Source organism: Xenopus laevis, chromosome 5S, assembly GCF_017654675.1.
Source record: "Xenopus laevis strain J_2021 chromosome 5S, Xenopus_laevis_v10.1, whole genome shotgun sequence".
Lineage (NCBI taxonomy): Eukaryota > Metazoa > Chordata > Amphibia > Anura > Pipidae > Xenopus > Xenopus laevis.
This window is the reverse complement of record NC_054380.1, coordinates 28,180,078-28,200,297: the sequence shown is the minus strand read 5'-3', so window position 1 is coordinate 28,200,297 and position 20,220 is coordinate 28,180,078.

The following is a 20,220-nucleotide window of genomic DNA, read 5'->3' as shown; positions in this document are numbered from 1 at the left end:
ACATGCCCCCCGACAGCGCTACGCTACCCGCATGTTGGGACATTGCTGTTTGCAAATATGATTATAGCTATTTTTCGCTGCTGCTAATAAATGTTTCAGACAGAACATTGATAATGAGCCATGCAGTATTTAGGGGCCAGTTATTAAAATCACAAGATTATATAATACTTTATGTACTGTATAGTAACAGGTTATTCGGATGTATATTATTTTGGCCTGCCCAGCAACTGCATATAAAATATTTCCTGACTTAGAAAGGTCTTCATCTTATGAACATGTGAAAAGCCAGGAATGGTATTAAACCAGCACTGGGTGATAGAGCTTTGTATTAAAACTTGTCTAATGCAATTCAATTTTGTGTGCAAGGGGTTCTTTAAAGGAACAGTAGCACCTTATTTATTTGAATTGATATAGCTCTTTATTCAGTCCTGCAGATGAAAAATGTTTTCTTTAAAGGAAAGCTCTTTTAGTGGTTTCCTTGATATTTGCAGATTGCACTTTTACACTGCCAATAGGGTTTTGGTTTTGCAATCTAAGGGGCAGATTAACTAAAGGGCAATGAGGCTAACGCTAGCGTTGCCAACCGCAGGGACATCACCAATTCACTAACAGGCGTAGGCACCAATTCGCTAGCAAACGGGACCGCTGCTAGTGTTCATTTGCACTTTATTGCCAGGTGACTTTCCGCTCTAGAGAGGGATCGTTAATCCGCAAATTCAATAAAGTGCTGATTTTTACTGCGATGTGTGCGAAGTGGTCGCTGGTCGCCTAGTGAATCTGCCCATATGAGTTAACTGGATACAAGAAGTGCAAAGAAAGTGAAAATAGTTTAGTTACTGACACTCAAGTATAGTAATCCATAACAACCTATTAGATGTTTGCTTGTAAACGGGTGACCAGCAAATGCTACCTGCTGCTTGGTTGCTAAAGGTTTTTGTACATTTCATCTCTATCTCTAAGATTTGCCTTAACTGAGATTCATATACAGGTATGGGATCCCTCATGTGGAAACCTGTTATCCAGAAAGCTCAAAATAACAAGAATGTCTCTTTGACCACATTTCAAGCCAATAATTCTGTTTGACCACATTTCAAGCCAATAATTCTACATATTTAAAATTATTTATTTTTTCTCAGTGATAATAACACAGTACCTTGTACTTGATGGTATTAAGCTGCATTAAGTGATATTGATGGCAAAATCATGTTATTGGATTCATAACAATTAATTGTTATTGTTTAAATGATTGTAAATTGACTTTGGCATTGGTATGGCATTTCGCTAATAGATCCGATCCTTAATCTGGAAACCCGTTATCCAGAAAGCTCAGAATTACAGAATGGCTGTCTCTCCATTTTCTCCAAATAATTAAAATTTTAATTTTAAGTTATTTAATTTTTCTCTGTAATAATAAAACAGTATCTTATACTTTATCCAAACTAAGATATAATTAATCCTTATTGCCAGCAAAACCAGCCTATTGGGTTTGTTTCATGTTTACATGATTTTCTAGTAGACGTAGGGGCAGATTTATCGAGGGTCGAATGGTAAATTAGAATTACATTTTTGAGTTTCAAAATTCAGACATTCGAATTTTAATCCCCCTATTTAAATTTAAAGTTGAATGTGAGATTTATCAACCCTCGACCATGGAAACAGTCCTAATTCGAATATTCACCACCTAAAACCTGCCGAGTTCAAGTCAATGGCAGAGGTCCATTGAGCCATTTAGAGATGTTAATGGTCTTCCTGACATTCAAGGTTTTTTCGGGAGAAAATTTTGATTCATATGAATCGAACACGAATCAACTATGATTGCAATTTTCGGGTCGGAACCATTAGATCGAATATTGGACATTCACATTTTTTCCTTAAATAACCTCCCAGTCGAATTGTGAGCATATCAAATTTAAAATAAATTCACATGAATTCGAAATTCGACCTTTGATAAATGGGCGTCCCCATGTATGAAGATCCAAATTATGAAAAGATCTGAAAACCCCCAAGCCCCGTGTGTTCTGGATAATAGGTCCCATACATGTATATCTGTTTTTGAAATGCCAGTCATTCATCAAAATATTTATTTTAAATAAGAAACAATTACCTGTAACAAACAACAGTGTAAGAAAACAGTTTCACGTAGATTTTTGAATAAGCTTAGCAAAAAAGCGATATTTTATAAGCAACATCATTGAACAGCTCTTCAAATATACATTAATGCGGAACAGAGACTTTTGTCTGAATAGGAAAATATATAGAATAATAGGTCAAATATCTGCTCAAAGGACCCTTTCATCTCAGACTTATTATAACCACAAGATTGCAAAAGTCTTTCATGTTTTTTGTTTCTTTGCATTCTTTTCTAGCATGTGTAAGAAAATATACAGAGAATTTCAGAAACCTTATCAGGCTAACTTATCATGCCAGTAGTACTGAAGGAAAATTCATTTCACATTGGTTAATTGCAGGAATCAAACTGTGTCCAATTAAGCTTCCTACAGAGAGAGTAAAATTGTAAAAGTGGAACATAGTTATTTAAAAAGGCTGCATGTCTCGTGACAAAAAAAAAAGCCTATGATTTGTTACAAACAATTTTCATTAGATTGCAATGATGGCACTTTCTTTCGACAGTTCTGGACTAACTTTATCAGGGTCGGACTGGGGGGCCCGGGGCCCACTGGGACTCCTGTCCAGGGCTCCCCCTACTGCGATGCCGCTCATGCGCAAAAGGAGCCACATGCAGGGCTGGTCCTATCAAATGTGGGGCCCAATTGGAACCATGTTGGCGGGGCCCCTAGACAAAGTGTTGCTGGCTACTGACACACCAAGTATTTAGGAAAATAAGGGCATACAGGCACAAAATAGAAAGGAAAGGGGCAGACAAGGTAACATAATAGGGGCACACAGGGTAAGAGAGAGAGGGAGGAAATAGGAGAGTGGACTGGGCCAATTAGTTTGGGGCTGGGCTGATTCAGCTTGGGAGCAGGCTTGGTTGGATTGGGGGCAGGCAGGGCCTATCAAGGTTGGAGGAAAGCTGGGCCTATGAGAGTTGGGGGCAGGCTAGACCTATGGATTTGGGGATGGGCTGGACTCTCAAAGTTGGGGGCAGGCCAGGCAGCATCATGTGCTGAGGGAAATATTATCTGTGCTGCCCTGTTGGGCGGGGCCCCCCAGAGGTGCGGGGCCCAATTGGGCCCAATTGGTCCAATTGGCCTAAGGCCGGCCCTGGCCACATGCATGGGTGAAAGGAGCCACGCGCATGCGCAAACTGTGCTGCGCGTCACTGCAATTTTTTTTGTAGGACCAGGAGATCGGGAGAGGGGTCTTGCTGGCAGGGGCCAACCGGGTTTTTTTCCCGGTGTCATGCCGACCCTGAACTTAATAATCAGTTAAAAAAACAGAAAACACATTATAGAGATGCCCCTGGATGCTTGCACTATTCATATCTATATAATCTGTGGAACGAGTTTAAACATAAGTTCACAAACTTCAATGAATTTAAATTAAAAAAATGGATAATTGATGACAAACATATATAATTATTATTTTCAATTACTATTTTTAAAATAATCTGAATTTACTTATGGGTGTCGCAACTCAATTCAGTCTTGGCTTCTGTAGCAGCGACAAAGAAGAATCTAATTGACATTAAGCGGGTTATTTATCAAAAGTTGTGTGAATTTTTTTAAACTCTTATCAATCTGAATGTACCCACAACTGCAATGAGAGGTTATTTATAACATTCGAATAGGAACGACTTGAAAAGACAAATCAAATTCAAAATGAGTTTGCCTCCAAAAAAAAAACTTTAATGTCAGGAAGGCAATTAACATCTTCAAATGTTTCAATGGACCTCTGCCATTGACTTGTACTTGAACTCAGCAGGTTTTAGGTGACGAATAGTCGAATTTAGGGTTGCCACCTGCCTGGTTTTGACCCGGACAATTGCCGCGTCATAGCCCCACCGGCCCCCTGCCCGGATACCACTGCCGAAAAGGTGGCAATCCTAGTCGAATTAAAACTGTTTCCAGGGTCGACGTGTGATAAATCTCACATTCGAATTCAAATTGGTGGTTTTAAATCCGAATTTGTGAGTTTTGATCAAAGAAAAAAAAAAGTGAAAATTCTAATTTACCATTCAAACCTTATTAAATCTGCCCCTAGGTGTATTGCACCGGACCTCTGCAAAACTTCCATTTGGTTTTTTTATGTTGTTTGGCAGCTGTATTCAGGCCTGGATTTGTGGAGAGGCCACAAAGGCTCTGGCCTTGAGCGGCAAATTATTAGGGACGCGCAGCTCCCCGCTGTTCCGGCGCATTCACTGCTCAATCAAACTTTACTTAGTTGTTTGTATACTACAAATCCCACAATAATATAACATATAATGCAGGTTGAGGCATGCTGAGAGCTATAGTCCAGTAACATCAGGCTTGTATTTTTAAAGTAATATTGAACAATAAAACTTTTCCAAATATTTCCTCCGAATCACCCCGAATAACCTCAGAAAGTGATTCTTGATAAATGTTTGAAGAGAGATCGATCTCTATTTATTGTAGGTGATAAAAAAGTAAGAGGAAGCCCTAAGGGGTTACCCTTTGTACAAATGTATATATGTGCATTCTTATTTTATTATGCAACAGGATGAAAAGAACTGGGAAATTATGGAAAGTGATAAAACTTTATGTAATGTGGTTATACGTAAGCCAATGTATAAAAAAAAGTGTATTGACAAATGTATTAGTTCCTCCTGAGCCATTATCCAAATATTGTTGTTTTCAGTGCTTTAACTGCTCTACTTGTAATTCATTGATTGAAGGGGATAGGTTTTAACATCCATACACAGGTGAATATTTCAAGGTGTGCGGTAGATAAACATGCTACACTGATTTTTGTATCTATTTGCAGTGCAGAAATTCCATCTAAAAGAGAATGGTGAAAGGGGACCAGGAGATGAGAATTTTAAATTTTAATGTTATAACTCCTAATGTGAGACATTTACTAGCGGAAAATAATCCAAAAAAAAACTCCAACTCTGACTTATAAAGGATGTTAACAGTTTTTACCTTGTGAATTTTTGTGTTTTTGCTTACACTTAAATCTCCAAATTTTTAGAGTTTTAAAGAATACAGAAAAAATCATGAATTTTTTAAAATTCGTGAAAAAAAAAGAAATTTGAATGTTAGAAAATATACCCCTTATTGTTAAATAATCTTTTCTGTGAGCTTAAGAAGAGTGCTGTCACAACTTGGAGCAGGATAACGAAATAGCAGCTGTAGGACTTAATGTCATGCACCGCAAATTCATCTTGGTTACTAGAAAAAAAGTGCTTAATCACTTGATCCAGCATATGGCTTACAGAGCAAAGAAAAGGGAAACACATTGGGGGAGGTAGTCAGGGTCAGGAGGGGGGGTGGAGTGAAGTCTTTGCTTTGGCAAACTGAACACTGATCAAATATACAGAAATGTTAAATTCAAAAATATTGACATAAAAAGTTAAAATATTTGCAAACCACATATGTACCACATTAGCCAAGTACACTATACCCAGTGTCACGTTTGGTATCCAAAAACCCAGAACAGATGCCAAGGTTCCAGTCACGGCTTACGCATCTGCCTATAACAGCTGCCTTTCACAACGGGAGGAGCCCTTCGATACTTGGATGCCGCCAGGTCTTAAAGTGAGAGAACCAAGGCAAGGGTTCTGGGCAGGCAAGGTAACCTGAAAGCGTGACAGGAGTAACTGAGAAAGAGTAAAGCATATTCGGCGGTCAATAACCAGTCAGCCAGCGCAATACAGAATCAGAAGAGGAGTCAGTAAACAAGCAATGGTTGGTTCAGGCAGAGAAACAGCAAAGGTCACGGATAGACAAGGGTCAAGAACAGTAAATCAGACAACTAGCCAGTGCCGGCCCAGGCCGGACAGACACCCTAGGCAACCTGGCCGGTCGTGCCATCTGTCAAGCGCTGACGCGTGCATATGCGAGGATAGACAAGCCGAAACAGCATGGGAAAACAGATGTGGGGCCTTTAAATATTTGAAGTTCGCGCCAAGCGCCATGACATCCCCTGACTCGTCGAAATTAAGAGGGCGCGTGCACCAAAAACTATGCGACACTAGACCACCAAATACCATTACACCCAGGTTTCCAAGTATCTTCAAGCTATATTTCATTAAAAATCTATAAATATTTTATTACAGAAGCTCAGAGTCAGCTCAGCAAAAACATAAGTGCACCCACTAGCTGCCCCTTCGCACCACCCATTACATACACAGTCTTAACAAATATGGGGCCTAAGGCAAAAGGGAAGCTATTATAGAAAATAAATGCAAATAGCAAAACTCACTTGCAACATGTTTAGGCCCTTTGCCACTGCGCTTGGCTATAAATTACCCAGACATGCCAGTATAATCATACAGAGAATGGATAATAAGAATATTAACCCCAGACCTATCAGTAAGATCAGTGCAGAAAATGGTTAATATGAGCACCTTAATCAAAACAGACATGCCTCCCTCTACTTTACGGTAGAACGCAAAGTCATCTTTGATTTTATATCAGCTCTGATGAAGAGTTGTGCTTTGAGGACAAGTAGGGAGGAGGGAAGCATCAGCAAAGGCGTTGTGCCCGAAGTTGGTCTGGTCTGACAGGCCCACAGAGTTTTTTCCCACTGTGCCGTCAGTCCCGCCCGACCCTGTGTCTGAGCCTCTGATTTTATGTTTCTATATTTTGTGTATACATATACAGTAGTTATAATTGTATATATATATATATATATATATATATATATATATATGCATATTTTTATAACTGTGTTTGTTATTGTTCTGATGAACTAAAAAGAAAACTAAGAACACATAATATGTTTAAACAAAATGTATTGCCTGATATCTTTATATTTAAGGATGGTAGTGTTGCATTTTTCATCTTAAATAACGTTTAAAATACCATTACTTCTGCTGGAATTGGCTAGCCTGAATGTTATTATAATTGGCTGTATGAGAATGTATCCCTGGGAAGTGTGCCTTGTTTCTTACTTGTGTGACCTGTAAACATTCGAGACTTACTGTGAAAAGATTTTGCCTTAGAGGAAATTGTGGGAAAATTCTTATAATAGTAGTATTTTCTGGGCCTCATATTTCAAGTATGGCAATTTTTTTTTATAGTTTATCTTACATATATATATATATATATATATATATATATATATATATATATATATATATATAGCGTTTTTACAGTAAATAGCTGCAAAAAATACAGATTTGATAAAAAATTTATTTAATTTTTAAAAGCAAAAAAAAAAAGAGGTTGCAAAAGTATTTAGAGCATTAAGAAGCTGTCAGAAATAAATTAGAATTTAACCTTTTTCTACATCCACCATTACCTTTTCTTTGCTTACTATTTATGTTTTTGCCATAAAAGTATTTGCCCTATGCTTTTATATGACCTATCTGATTCACCATGTTCATGAGTGGGCTGCCATATTTGTATAGCTGTAGACCGTTATCATTAGAGACTCTGACACGTTGGCAAAACAATCAGGTTTATGAGACTAAAGTCTCAATTACTTATAAAACAGAACTATCAGCGAAAAACTATTAACATGACATAATGTGCATTCATATTTTAAAGAGCAGTTTTTTTGTCAGTATCACTTAAATTATGCCCTGATATTTTTTTATTCAAAATGCTCTTGTTGAAAACAGAAAATGACTAAAGAGGATTTTTGGGGATGTATGGGATTTTCTGTATTATTGGTCTTTCCATAATAAAATGCACCTTGCCTTTTGGCTACTAAGCAATATTTCATTATTAAAAATCCAATAGTATTATTTTGCCATCAGCATGCATTTATGCTAACTAAATTGACACTAAGTACAAGAGATGATCTTTTTATTTCACTAAAAATGTATGAATAATTGTTAGTTGAAATAGAACAACATGGCCATTGGCTTTTCTGTATTTCTGAGATTTATGCATAACAGGTAGCATGATTATAGCTTCCATAGCTGTAGATTCTTTAAAAACAATAATATGAATTGTTGAACTGCTCGAGCTGTTCTTTAAAAAGTAATTCAAATCAGATATAGACCAGATCAGGTATTCCATGAAAATGCATGTTTTAGGGGGGAAAGGAATTTCCTTCACCTGATTCCATTTGCTATCATTCAAATAAGAAGGGGGCCTCCTTGCTTAAACCAATTTTAATATCGAAAGATAGATGAGGTAATCACCATGACTGGAACAGTCAAAAAAGTTTTCAAGGTTTGGCATGCAGTGCTGTCCAACTTTTGTGTTACCGAGGGCAAAATTTTTCTGGCCTACATGTTGGAGGGACAATAATGAAAGCCATTGTCGAACAATCCCTGTTTTTAGACCACACCCACTTTAAACCACACCCATGTTACCACAAGACCATGTACACATTAAATGTGGTAGCACACCAAAAGGCCAAATGGTTGGTGCTCACTGCAGGGATATCACTTATCACTCATATGTGAAAAGAGTTGTCATATTAAGAACCTTTAGATCCATATGCCTCCTTATCCCCTGTGGATAACATAGCACCCCCAGCACATGATTAAACACCTTAAGAGCCCCTAACAATAATTTATTTTCAAATGCTAACAAACCCTCAGAACAAATACCAGTTTTATGTTCCACGGGCAGAGTATGTCACACACAGGCAGAGTATGGCACACACAGGCAGAGTATGTCACACACAGGCAGAGCAGGGCACACACAGGCAGAGTAGGGCACACACATGCAGAGCAGGGCACACACAGGTAGAGTATGACACACACAGGCAGAGTATGTCACACACAGGCAGAGCAGGGCACACACAGGCAGAGCAGGGCACACACAGGCAGAGAATGTCACACACAGGCAGAGTATGTCACACACAGGCAGAGCATGGCACACACAGGCAGAGCAGGGCACATACAGGCAGAGCACCGCACACGCAGGCAGAGTAGGGCACACACAGGCAGAATAGGGCACACACAGGCAGAGTGTTTCACACATAGGCAGAGTGTTTCACACACAGGCAGAGCAGGGCACACACAGGCAGAGAAGGGCACACACAGGCAGAGAAGGGCACACACAGGCAGAGAAGGGCACACACAGGCAGAGCAGGGCACACACAGGCAGAGTAGGGCACACACAGACAGAGCAGGGCACACAGACAGAGTATGTCACACACAGGCAGAGCAGGGCACACACAGGCAGAGTATGTCACACCAGGCAGAGAAGGGCACACACAGGCAGAGCAGGGCACACACAGGCAGAGCAGGGCACACACAGGCAGAGCAGGGCACACACAGGCAGAGTAGGGCACACACAGGCAGAGAAGGGCACATATAGGTATAGTATGTCACACACAGGCAGAGTATGTCACACACAGGCAGAGTAGGGCACACACAGGCAGAGTAGGGCACACAGGCAGAGTATGTCACACACAGGGAGCATAGGGAAGGCAGAACAGAGCAGGAGACAGGGAAACCCATCAGGACCACTTTTAGATGAACTACATACAGTGACACAGTACTGGTGCTCATTAGCACTTTGTATAAAATGTGAACAGTGCTTTAGGGGTGTGAACAATAGAGGTGTCACAAGGGATTAGTCTGAATTGGGGGTTTAAACAATGCAGGGGCCAATTAATCTCTGTAGTGATACCATTTAAATCTTACACATGGTAAGCAAACACAGCAGGTAGGTGAGAGGGCCACCAGTTGGACAGCCCTGAGCTGGAGGATATAGTTGAACTAGAATGACCAAAATGTCTTTGTTCTTAATTGTTCTGATGAAGTTGATGGTAGATGAAGAACCTTTAAGCATATATTCAGACCAGAATTTTAGCAGATTTAGATGCAGTGTTATTTGGAGACACGTTTACATATAGACTCGTTTAGGAGCCAACATGGAAAAATGTTAATTTGTAATCACTAGTGATGCCAATTTTATCTCCAGTGTTTCTCATTAGAAAGAAAAAGCAAAGCATTGAGTTCAGTAAGGAAAAACATGCATGAAAGGCAATCAAATTACTATAATGTCAAAAGAAAAGGGTCCTTGCTGAGAATAATTAATTAGAAATACTTTTTGGGACCCATTCATTAAGTTTGAGTGAAGGAATAGAAGAAAAAAAACTTTGAATTTCGAAGTGTTTTTTGGCTACTTCAACCATTGAATGGGCTACTTCGACCTTCGACTACGACTTTGAATCGAAGGATTCGAACTAAAAATCGTTCGACTATTCGACCATTCAATAGTCGAAGTACTGTCTCTTTAAGAAAAAACTTCGACCCCCTAGTTCGCCACCTAAAAGCTACCGAGCTCAATGTTGGCCTATGGGGAAGGTCCCCATAGGCTTGCCTAACTTTTTTTAGTCGAAGGATAATTATTCGATCGTTGGATTAAAATCCTTCGAATCGTTCGATGTTATTTTGAGAAACATACTGTACTTCAGAGGGATGTAAGCACACAACCCCACAGAACATAGTTTGCACTTGCCTATTGTAGAGATTTTATAAATACTGGTTGAGAAAGCAGGTGGGTTACAAATAAAAAAAAAATCAGAAGTAGAAGAGGTCAAAGCTGATGTCTTATGCACCCTGCAGAACTTGGCGGCATATTAATGTGGAGACACTTATATTCATAAGAAGTGCTGATTTCTGGAGCACTGACAATCCAACACACAACTGCTCTGCTGCAAATCAATGGGGGAATCCTCACCACTCTTGAACTGCAAAGACTCACCCTCACAGTGGGGTATGTACAATACAGTAACAGCTGTTTAATACATACCTGTTTGTGAGCAAAGAAATGATATAGGCTCAGAGCCTCTATAACTTTTTTTAAATATTGTACAGTACCTCCCCCCATTATATTCTGAAATATGCTGTCTATCTTTCCAGATGTGTAAGGCAAAGAATAACTATTTAGCTGCATAGGCAGTTTTGTGTGCACAGTTTATAAGTCTGCAGTGTTCCTGTGGGTGTTCGAGCTGGACATTGTTATTCACAGCCATTTTCATATGTGCTCTGGAATACACTTCCAGTATCATTCTGTGAGAGGTTATTTTAAAAACATTTAAACTAAGCATAGCTCACTCACATCTTTTCTTTTTCTCTTTTTTTAACATAATGCCATAATCCATATGCTCATTTCCAGATGTGTAATGTAAACGAAGAATCATTTATACATCTTCACCACTGGCAGCTTTTGAAACCAATGCCATATTTTAGAATGCTATATTGTATATACGTTGTTTCTTTCCTTTTTATCCACTCAGTTATTTTTATCTTACTGGATCCTATCTTTCAACCAATGTCTCAGTCTGTAAATATAACTGGAGTTCCTTAGGTTCAGCCTATGTAAGGCTTCTCTAATTAAATAAACATAACCGCGATCTCTAAATAAAAATGGTGCATGATATAGAAATAAACTGCTAGTGTTTGTTCTTTACTGTGAACATGAAATAATTACGGTTTCCCAATTAAAATGTTTGGGTGGCATGCCTTGGAAGATTCCAAAAAAATTGAATTTCTGAGATTTTCTAATTCAAAACATTTAGAATATGCACTATTAACAACATGCTTAAAAAATCCAATTAAATAAAATCACGATACCATTTATTTTCAATGAGTAAGGTTTCAAACTAATCTCAAAAGCTTGAAATGAAATATCCATTGATTTGCACTTGAACTCACCAGCTTTTAGATTACACATTTTCATATTCAGCTTTTCTGGAAAATGTGAGTTTCGGAAACTTCAAAAATAAAATAAATTTGTCCTTAGAAGCCTTAAGGAGACATAGCTGAAATTTACATTTTGTTTTTTGTTTTAATCACCAAACAACTTTTATTGAAAATACATAATAACAAGAAAACTGATTTAATAGAGGAAACAATGTATATACTGTAGCTGCAGTTTAGGCAAAACAAATAAGTAATTTGACAAATTTATTGAATGGAGAATTAAATGTCATCGTGAGATTTGGCAGGTTTCCCGCATCTCGGGGAAAGGGTCTTTAATCAAGACACAGCCTGAGAAAAATATTGTTCAAATTCATAAACTTTTAAGAAGCATCATCTCCAGGAGATTCAATACATTACTGAAGTTTGCATTTTAATACTAAACTGGCAACTCACTGAAAATGGCGGCATGGGGGAATATATGGGTTATCCTCAAGCGAGTCTTGCTAGTATAAATAGTAGTAAATGTTTTGGACATTCACTTATCCAGTCTTGAATAATAAGGAACATGCACAATATTTTAAATTGTTGTTACAAATACAACCCTTTTGACACCTCTTCTGTCAGTGTTACATTCCATGTGTTGTGCTTGCCCGGTGGCATGGGACAAACCTGATCAACTCCACAGTGACATTCGGAGAGACTGGGTACCTGGTATTTTTTAGCGCAGTGCCTCCACCTAAGCAGTGCAAACTGTCTGACTAACTAAAAGAGTGTATAGTCCTTTAACTCAGTCCCAAAAACACAATATATGAAATCTTCAAGCAGTCATTTAGGATACCCTCACTTTAGTAATTCTTACTCCAAAAGTCTCTTTGGATGCTTTACACAGAATCTTAAAGGGCAACTAAAGTCTAAAATAGAATAATGTTAGAAATGCTGTATTATGTATACTAAATATAAACATGAACATACAGCACCAGCAGCCTAATAAGACAAATGATTTATGCTTTCAAAGTTGGCGCAGGGGGCTGTCATCTTGTAACTTTGTTAGACATTTCTGCAATATCAAGACTCGCACATGCTCAGTGTGGTCTGGGCTTCAGTTGGGAGGTTAAGCTTAGGGATCGTCATAAATTATCAAAACAGCACAAGTCAAATAATATCTGCCATAGAAGCCAATACAGCAAGACTGATTAATAATCATAATATAGAGACTGCACTGCGTCTCTGGATACAAATCTCTACAGGGAATCCAACAATGCTGCTCGAGTTCTGGGAAGTAAGGTGGGGGGGCTCCCCCTGCCATTTGAAAGTATGATCGTTTACCTGCTCAGCAGTTGGGGACCATCTGACAATTCCTATCAACAGCAGTAAAAGAAGGGGGAATTGCACTGCATACAGTCAGGTTTATGATAAAAACTGTAGACATCTTTTAATTAAAGTATATTGGAGATATTTTTCATTAAAGAAAGTAAAAATGGGATTTTATATTTTTGCCTTTACATGCCCTTTAAGGCGAGTCAAATACTTATGGACAAGCAATGCAACTCCAGCCCCTTTGGATACTCAGATTGGATTCTCCTGTAAGTGCTGGTTCCTCCAGTCTGGACTCTCACACTCTCTGTCTCTACAGGCACAGTATCTGACTTCCCTGTGTCAGCCTGCTCCAAATGATGGAGCTTTTGGTGGGGCCCTCCAGCTCAATTGGCCCACTGGCAGCGAGCTTCCCTACCCTTCTTCCTTTTCCCTAGTTGCTGGGCAAAACCCCATGTATCTGGTTTACGTTCACCTATCCAGTTATTGGCCAAGAGGTGTAATGACCACTTCCTTTCACACTGCACCCCCTGCTCCCCCGGTAGTTCCGCCCCTGATGACCAGGGGCAGCTGGGAAATTGACAAAATGTCTAGCCCCATGTCAGATTTCAAAATTGAATATAAAAAAATCTGTTTGCTCTTTTGAGAAATGGATTTCAGTACAGAATTCTGCTGGAGCAGCACTATTAACTGATGTTTTTTTGACAAAAACATGTTTTCTGATGACAGGATCCCTTTAAATATAGTTGCAGTATATAAAATAAGAATTGCATTGTAGTGATTCAGAAGGCTTAGCTTCAAATATATTGCCTGACACAGGACATAGAATATATAAACCAGACACCAGGGCCTGATGTGATACAGGCCATTATTTCTGATTGTCTGAGTCAGACATACAGTAAATTGTGGTTCAAGGACCACAATCTGAAAGAAAGAAAAGATTAGTAATACAAAGCAACAATAATTATACAATTGTGGTCAAGCAGACCAATAGTTTTTGGTTGCCAGGATAAATGACCTCCAACAAACAGATAGCATTTTCAGTTTTAACTTGGAAAAGTCAGAAAAAGAAGATAGATAATTCACTAATAAGCAATCACATATCAAATCATATTTCTTTCTTTCCTTACTCTTCTGCATCAGTATAGCCTAAATATAATGCTATTAATTGTATGCAACTATTCCTCATGCATATTTATATAAATCATTTTAATGTAATGTAATTTTAAAATAATTTTGGTTTCTGTTGTCATCACCTTTACATCCTTGTCCATTGTTAAAGGCAATGTTGAACAGTACATTTCTTTTTGGCCAGAACATCAATAAAACCAAATATCCATAAACCAAAAATATGTATGAGCTTTATTCTTTTCTCTTGCCAGGCTAGGTAATCTTTCAAATGTTTATGCTGAAGTTGGATGAGTCATGTAAATATCCAAGATATTTAATATTTATTTATGGTGTTGTTACATCGCAGACTGTTTGGTACAATGAGATCCTGCTGCTTGACCAGGAGTTCTGCTCTTTTTGTTGCCACCTTTGAAAACATTAGTCGTACCTCAAACAGCCTGAACATGACAACAGGGGCGATCCCAGGGCTTCTGCTGCTTAAAGGAGAAACAAACCCTTAATAAAAAAAAACCCTACCCCTACCTTACATAGACTCCCCTCCCTCCTCCACCCCAGCCTAGCTGCTAGCCCGGGCAAATGTCCCTAACTTACTTACCCCTAACCCCTAACTTATGTCCCTAACTTTACTTACCCATCCGTGCAAATTCTATCCAGCAGAGTTCATGGGCACCATCTTCAGCTGCTTCGGTAATCTTCAGAATGAGACCAGCGACTTGGCCAACTGCGAATTCGCTGCCACGCCAGCGCAGCCCTAGCCTTCCCTCCTAGAATTCCTCCCTGTCATTTCTAAATAACTGTACTGAATTTTAATTATTAATACGTATACTTAAAAATATTTTTATTCAAGTTTAACCCTGATACATTGGAATAATGAAAAAGTGCAATAGAGTTTATGAGATTTCTTTTAATTCATACTGGTCCTTTTAAATTGATCTTGTTAGATGTTTGAAGCCCTGTCTGGTAAAGGAAGGCTAATGCAATACATACCATCTTTTCTTTGAAACTTGCAAATGCTATATTAAAAAGACAATATGTCAACAGCTTTCTATATCTGCCTCAAATAATAAAAGCCCAAATTCTAGAACTTTAACTTGAAAATGCTAGTAACCACATTTCTGTTTGGGTAAGACAGTCCAAAGAAAGCTGTCAAAGATGATGTGTTAACAGAAAATAAGCACAGACCCAGGGCAAATGGGGGGAAACAGTTGTTTCATTTCACAAATTAAAGGAAGATATTTTGCTGTGGGCAGTATAGATTATTCCGTAACTTACAACTGTTCTGCATTAGTTTAAGCATTTTTTTTAACCTTCCCATTTTCTTCTGCTCTGAATTCAACTACTCGCATTTTATGTGGCACAAATGGAATTGAGAGACTGGAAATTATTACAACATATGATACATTTTATTTCCAATGAATTTTATGTGTAATATAAACATAGAAACAATTTTTTTATTGTTCAGATTTTTGATTATAAGATTTGTATAATTTAAAGAGCAAAAAAAAACATACATAAATTGAAAATTCACTTTTGGGATTCTCCAGTGATTCTTGACTTTCCTTCTCCTTTAATGCATGGGTTTCCAGAAGTGAGTTGTAAGAAATGTTTTCTAGAATGGGCCATCAACAAGTGTAAAACAAGAAAACTAATAATATTTAATAATATTTTCGCATATGTATAAAAGGTAAGGGCTATGTAGTTATTAAAGCGATACTGTCATGGGAAAAAAAATTTTTTTCAAAATGAATCAGTTAATAGTGCTGCTCCAGCAGAATTCTGCACTGAAATCCATTTCTCAAAAGAGCAAACAGATTTTTTTATATTCAATTTTGAAATCTGACATGAGGCTAGACATATTGTCAATTTCCCAGCTGCCCCAAGTCATGTGACTTCTGCTCTGATAAACTTCAATCACTCTTTACTGCTGTACTGCAAGTTGGAGTGATATCACCCCCCTCCCCTTTCCCCCCAGCAGCCAAACAAAAGAACAATGGGAAGGTAACCAGACAACAGCTCCCTAACACAAGATAACAGCTGCCTGGTAGATCTAAGACCCACACTCAATAGTAAAAACCCATGTCTCACTGAGACACATTCAGTTACATTGAGAAGGACAAACAGCAGTCTGCCAGAAAGCATTTCTCTCCTAAAGTACAGGCACAAGTCACATGACTGGGGCAGCTGGGAAATTGACAAAATGTCTAGCCCCATGTCAGATTTCAAAATTGAATATAAAAAAAATCTGTTTGCTCTTTTGAGAAATGGATTTCGGTGCAGAATTCTGCTGGAGTAGCACTATTAACTGATTCATTTTGAAAAAAACATGTTTTCCTATGACAGGATCCCTTTAAGCAAATGTTTCTCCATTTCCACTAACCCACGGCAGTTTTTGTGCTGTATAGCATCCTAAAAAATGGAAGCAAAAATGTGATTAGTTGCTAAACTCTGCGATTAGCTGAATAGAGCAAGATAATTGTTGTGCTTCTTGGACTGGAAAAGGAAACTGATGCTTTTCATTTCACATTTGCATCAAATTATTAGGCAGGCAAAACAACAAAGAGTGTTGAAATATTGTTTGTGTATTACAACCTCAAAAGTCATTAAACATAATTGATATTATCCGTTGGGTACAATAAAGTGTGTGTTTTGTGTCTTCGGCCAAGGCAGTTTCCCAATACAGCTTCACTATTTCCAGTTTGGTAATTCATTTTCTCTTGTCAAAATCTGAAAAGATAGGGATTTATTTCATTATTGTTGTGTTAGCTGCTTTGTTGCTTATAACTCCATGGTAACGTTTTCAGACCACACATAAGCTTTTGTGAAAAGGTAAGAAGTCTGGCCATCTGGCTTAAATTTTGCATTTATTGAACAATGAATTACAGTATTATTCTTTTAACAGTACATGATAAATTTCGATATTCAAATTTTCAAATTTTTTTCAAATTCAAATTCAATTTGAACTATTCCCTAGTCGAAGTACACAAAAAATAGCTCGAAATTAGAATTTTTTGAATTCTAAAATTCACCTCGACCTCTGATAACTCTGCCCCATAGTTGGTACGTTTCTTATTTTTGTCCCTGCTGAGCAGAATCTCTGGGTTTCATTACAGGCAGCTGTTAGACTTGATACAATAGTTGCTAATACTCCAGAGATGCTGCTGAGAAATGTATCAACTCAATGTTGCAAAATTGCAACAGTTTTAGAATCTCCACCTGAATTACTGAGCTGCCAGACTCAAACACCAGAGACACAAACATTCAACTTGAAACTTTAAATTTTGGAAAAACAGTAAAAGATAAATAATGGAAAGTAGTTTTAAAAAAGTCTTTATTTCTGTTGAACAATCTAAAAACAACTGAATTGAAAAAAGTGTTTGAAAGGTGAACAACCCCTTTAACTAGGTAAAGGTCAAGACTTAAGTTTCCCTTTATTAAGCGTAAGCATTAATTTTTACAATACGTTTCCTAAAGATAATTAAATAAAAGGGACAATTTACATGTTGCAAGTTAATATTGATAGATTTCAACTGCAGTTGAATCTTTTCTGCAGGCTACACCAGCACAAAGTGTGCAGAGGCAACTAAAGAAACTTTTGCTTGCCAAAAAATGAAGCTAGAAGTACCATGATATTCAGGGGCATATTTATCAAGGGTCGAATTTTGGAAAAAACTTCGAAATCAAAAAGACCAACTGCAAGTTTTTTTGGGACATGCGTTTTTCAGCACGTGGGATTTCTTTTCCCAACATTCACTTCTCATTGTTCTCATTGAATTTGGATGCCATATTTAAACATTTTTTTGCAAAAGGTGGCAACCCTAGGTATAGCCAGTTATTTTTGTTGAACAGTATGCTACAGAAGCTACTGATCTTATATTGTTAAGTGGTGGGGGATGATTTGCCTTTAGTCATTACTCTCAGTGTGCACGAGATCCTAACCAAACCCTAAACTTTAGCTAAGTGGGTGTTGTTTGAGCATAATAGAAGTTTAAAGGGTAACTTGAGACTCCTCCATATCTGTCCTTGCACAGTAGATAATTAGATTCCCAGTGTCCCCTTTGCTTTCACTGTTCTTAAAGCAGCAGTCTATTATGCAGTAGGAATGAGCGCTACATGTAACCATCTTGCCACTAGCGAGAGGCAAAGACATTTGTTGAAATTTTGTTTATTTATTACTAGGGTACAAACAGAGGGTAGGAGGGGAGCCCATGACTAAGCACCCTGAGGAGTGTGAAACCCATAGGGTGGATGGAGATGAAGCTACATTTTTAACTTTTTTACCAATAAATATATTTTTTAACTGAATATCTCTGGTCTTGTGGATCCGTTTGAGTGCCGGTCAGCCCTGCTTCCTTATTTTCTACAAACAGAGGGCCATTATAAAAACAAGAACAGCTTTTTTTTCCTCCTCTACCTGCCACAGATATTAAATTCTAGAGAGTAAGCTATTGTAGACAGTACAACACATCAATTGCTCTTTCTTCTATGACATGCCCTGTGTTTACAGGACAGAAGCAGAGAGGTAAAATCCATGCATTATGCCAAGGAAAGGGTTAAGTAGCCTTACCAAGCACAAAAATCACCATCAGCCTATGCATGACGAAGACTTAGTAGCCATGTAGGTCAAAAATGTTCAGTGATATAATGCAGGATTAAACAGTCATCTTTCTTCTACCCAAATCAATTAAGCTAAAAGTAGATTTTTTTTACATAGTTTGTGAAAAAATCTATTAAATATAGAAAAATTGGCTTTTAGAAAAAAATATATAATTGTCTGGTGATACAACCAAGTAATGGGACTTCAGCCAGCCCCAAACAGCACAATGTAGAAGTGTATCCCAGTTCACCAAAGGCTTATACTGCAATTTAAAGCATATTCAAAACTTTGGAACAGCGTGCATCCCTTCTCCAAGACAGCTTGTAACCCTTAAAATTGACTGTCAGCAGATGGTTTCATTTAGACAAAATCAGGCTTACTCCATTAAACAAAGTAAAGTCCAATGTACATAATATGTTAGCCAATAAACATAATCAGTATTGTGAAAGAAAAAAATAGAAAATATAGAAGAAACATTTTTTTTAGTTCAGTGCTGAATTGTACTACAAGGTGATGTAAGATACTGTGTTCCTTATCCTTTTATCTGTTTTAGGTTATAAACCTCATTAGGTCAAAATTTGAAACAATTATTGTCAAAAAGTATATAAAAATAATTAAATTAAAAAAAATGAAATAATAATGGATTATTGTAGATGTTTTACCCATGTCCAATATCTAAAAGATCTCCCCTTTGGCAGGTTGATTGGCATTTAAAGGCCCATTTATCAATCAGTTTGAATTTTAGTGGTTTTAGAAGTTTTTAAAACCATGAATAAGCTCATTTCCACTAATGTCCGTCACTTATGAAAAAATGCGAACTTGAAAAGCATGAATGGGAAAAAAAGTCGCAAAAATCATTATTTTTTTGACTTGTTGCGTAGTAACTACCATTTTTTGTATTGTCATACAAAAACCAGCATCAAAAAAACCCCCAAAAATGTAAAAACCACAAAGTTTATAAAGATCTTCCAGTTGTAAAAGAGACATCTTCCATTGACTTCAACTTATTGACAGGTTTTAGCTGAAGTATTTTTGGATTCAGAATTGTTGCAGTTTTGTCGCATAATAAATTCAGAAACTTTTTTTCTGAGCCTTTTTGGATTTTTGGTGACAAAAAGTCCAACCTGAAAAAGTTGTGGTTTAGTTAATGCACATGTCGATGGTGTGTATATATATATATATATATATATATATATATATATATATATATATATATATATATATATATATATATATATATATATATATATATATATATATATATATATACACACACACACACAGGTATGGCACCTGTTATCCAGAATGCTCGGGACCTGGGGTTTGCATTTGGATCTTCATGCCTTAAGTCTACTAGAAATACATTTAAACATTAAATAAACCCAATAGGCTGGTTTTGCTTCCAATAAGGATTAATTATATCTCAGTTTGGATCATGTACAAGCTACTGTTTTATTATTACACAGAGAAAAAGGAAATC